Raw genomic sequence first — 3,762 nt, 5'->3', positions numbered from 1 at the left:
TGAGCCTCCCCAAAGCTTCTTGCAGCAACTGTAACATGCTTATGCATGCATGCATGCATATGGTGTATGTGTGTGCTGGAGTGTGTGTGAGTGTGTGTGTGTGTATGTGTGCATTCTTTCACTGTCTTGGCTTGGATATCATCATTTTCAGTGGTCCCTTAGCCTGATCCTAGGGGCTGAGGCTTAGATGAGAACCTGGGCTGGTCTTGACTGCACACACCACTGCCCTCTCGTGGAGACAGGCTCAGCTGTGACGGTGGCTACATCTTCCCTGTCATCAAATCCTAGGACCAAACGAGGTTTCAGAGAGCAATATAGCAGAGGCTTTGCCTAGCCTCTCCCAGAAGACAGCTGTTTCCTCTTCCCCAACAGCCCTTGGTAAAGGAAGATGTCCTATTTCTCAGTTTCAAGAGTTGCTTAATTGCTTTAGAAATAGCTCTCCACAGTGAGGGAACCAGGTAGATTAATTGCCTTGCAGTATAACCCTAATTAAAAATCAGGTAGGAAATGTTAAGACACTCCCCTCCAACCACCACGTATGAGCCCTGGGGAGACAGCACAGCACAGTGGACAGTGGCAGAACTGCAAGCGCAGGGAGCATAGGTTCCTGTGTTCCCTACCACCCCTCCTCCAGATGCTGAGAATGTGACCAGTCAGAGGCCCGACTTCCCATGTTCCTTCCTTCTCCTCCTTGTCCTCCTCCTCTTCCTCATCCTCCTCCCCTTCCTCCCCCTCCTCGTCTTCCTCCTCCATTTCTTCTTCTTTTTCCTGGTCTTTCGAGACAGGGTTTCTCTGTTATAGCTGTGACTGTCCTGGACTCAATTTGTAGATCAGGCTAACCTCCAACTCACAGAGTTCTGCCTCTGCCTCCCTGAATGCTGGGAATACAGGCGTGAGCCACTGTGCTAGGCTCCTTGTCTCATCTTCTGAGACATGTCCTCAGTTTCCCCCATGGCCATTCCCTACCACAGCCTGCTCCTTGCCTTTGTTCAACATTTTTTTTTTTTACTAACTTTCAGTAGTTCCTTTACAGCAACAAGGGTAGCAACCTGCCAGCTGATTCCATCAACTTATAACATATAGTGTGCTTTAATGACTACACACTTGATGTCGTATTATTCTTAGCAATAATGTAAAAGGAAGGACATTTGTTTATTCTTTTTTTATGGGAAAGCTATAAGAAAGGATGAACGTGTTCCTAAAATTAGATATAGTTTTCTTTGCTTAAATGTTCATGAAATACATTTTTGTGCCCCATTTGGATAACTGTTTACAGTGATTGTTGGTTACCCATAATCCTCCTCCGTACAAAGCCTAATAAATATTGGTTGTTCTTCCTAAGGGTATTTCAATGTGTCTAAACTTTCACATGTAATGTAGGTTTGTAGATTTATTACACTTCTGCCCCCTTCCTGTTCCTTGGCATTGGGAGGTGCTGGTCTAAGAAGGAGTGTTTTCCATTCCACGTTTGGCAGTTTTGTTTTCTATTCTACATGTGCCAGTAACACATAACTGACCAGTGATAGACAAGGGAAGGTGCAGGCTAACAATACTGTATATTGCAGGAAAACTTGATGGCTTTTCTGCAGGAAGGTCTCATTGCCAGAATGACTTAGCATGAAACTCGGAGACAGGGAAGGTGTGTAACTGGGCAAATGGTAGTCAGAGGACCTCTGTCTTAACGTGGAGGCCCATAGATGCATAGGCCACTTTGCCAATACCATCCGTGATGGAGGAGAGCCTGCTTCCAGAAGTAACGGGCCTGTAAAGTTAAACAGCAGCCTCACTGGTAAAACTTATAGATGTCAGACATGAGTCTGAATTCTCCCCCTCTCTTCTAGTAGTACTTTCTCCTGGGGCAAAAGAGGAAAGTTCCCTAAGCCTCATTCTCCTCACCGGAGCAGTGGGGTTAAAAATCCCCACCTTGTGCAATAGCTTTGAGGAGATAAGCTCACCAAGCCATGGCCTAAAGGCAGGGGTCAGGGCTCTATAATTGGGACAGGTTTTTTTTTTTTTTTTTTTTTTTTTTTTTTTACCATGTCACACTGGTTACCTGGCCCACAAAGGACTGCAAGGGAAGTAGGTAACAAGAAGGAGGACAAGAACACCCAGGAACACTGGCCAGAGAAGCTCTCGCAAGCACAGCCAACTGTGCCAGGAGACAGCCAAGCAAGCTTGCAGTGGCTAATGAGTGCTCCCAACGTCCACCTGTTCCCAGCTCCTCAGAGGCTCCACCAATGGAGGCCTTCCTGTCTCAGCATCTGTAAATGGATGGTGCCATGGGAGTTCGAATGGCCCCATGTGACCCCTTATCTACTTTTTTTTTTCACTTTTATTTATTTACTTTTCATTAGTTTAAATCCGGGAAGGGCAGGGCATCACACGGATTCCGTGTCCAGTGGCCTTTGCAGGAAGCTTGCTTCGGAATTCGGCACGAACCATGCCACTGTTTCCATGGGCCTGAGTTACTTCTACCCAGATCATTCTGGTTTTGTTTGGTTTGGATCCAGGAGTCACTGTATTGTTTTTGCTTTATACATGGAAACACATCTCTTGCCTAAGTAGAGTTCAGTTTCATCTAGGGCATAAACGCCTTCAATTTAAAGAAGAGCTCTGTGCTCTCTTTGGTTCTGGAGCCCTCGCTTGTAGCCAGCAGAAGTGGCCTTGCACCACAGACTTCCAGACATATTTGCTGCTTAAAAGTCCTGTTCCCAGCAGGCCTCCACAGGCGCCAGATGGCCTAAAGAGGAAGGCAAGGCCGACCCCTTATCTATTAATGGAGGACACGGAGGAGTTTTCAGGTTTGTCCCAATCTGGCCATGTGTCTTTGTATCCCCAGTTGCCCCTAACTTTTTCCGCAGTCATAATTGTAATTGTCAGGGTTTCCTGGAGGAACAGAACAAACGGGATGGAAAAAAAAAGTGAATTTATGAAGTCAGCTTTAAAATAATATCAGCAGCAGAATTATGCTGGTGAGCTGAGAAGCTGGTAGTTCCTCAGTCCGTAAGGCTGGGGCCTCAGCAGCTGGAGCAGCCCCTCAGCGGCCTCGCCGGGGGTGAGGGGAGGACAACCAGCAGCTGCTCAGTTTATAAGGCTGGGTGCCTCAGTGGTCCCCAGACTGGTGCTGGAAACACAAAAGATTTCTGGAGAACCGCTGGTCCCTGCTTCACTATGAGAGCTTGTGAGCACCGGTTCTGATACCAGAGAAGGACTCAACAGCAACCACAGGACAAATCTACCCAGCACAGCAGGGGAGGCCAAGGAGCGAGAGGCGAGATGCTCTCGTTCCTTTTATCCAAGATGCCACTCATCTCTTTCCAAGATGCCACTCAGTGGTGCTTCATACACTTGAGCTCTTGTCTTCCTATCAATCAAGGCAATGTGGACACTTTTTTTTGAGACAAGGTTTTTCTGTGTGGCCTTGGCTGTGCTGGGCTTGCTTTGTAGACCAGGCTGGCCTCAAACTCACAGAGATCCGCCTGCCTCTGCCTCCCCGAGTGGTGGGATTACAGGCATTCGCCACAGCACCCTGCTAATCTGGACGCTTTATACATAGGCAGGGCTTCCTATTCAGGTGATTCTAATGTGTGGCAAAGGGACATTAAAACCGACCATAATAATATGGTTTCACACCGCATACCCTATTGAGGACTTTACACAGATTGTATAGTAACTCTCTTAACCCAAGGACTTATTTATTTATTTATTTATTTTTTTTTTATTCATCTGTGTTTTCCTGATGAGGAACTAGGCACAGATGGG

The 3,762-nt window shown here is 46.8% G+C and overlaps 1 pseudogene; it reads right to left on the bottom strand.

Annotated features, from left to right (window-relative positions):
• Positions 1 to 2,355: 2,355 nt before the first annotated feature.
• On the bottom strand, positions 2,356 to 2,687 carry LOC110547610 (large ribosomal subunit protein eL33-like; annotated as a pseudogene).
• Positions 2,688 to 3,762: the final 1,075 nt, after the last annotated feature.

Source organism: Meriones unguiculatus, chromosome 12 (assembly GCF_030254825.1).
Source record: "Meriones unguiculatus strain TT.TT164.6M chromosome 12, Bangor_MerUng_6.1, whole genome shotgun sequence".
NCBI lineage: Eukaryota > Metazoa > Chordata > Mammalia > Rodentia > Muridae > Meriones > Meriones unguiculatus.
The sequence above is the reverse complement of the archived record's forward strand: the minus strand, read 5'-3'. Positions and strand labels throughout refer to the sequence as shown.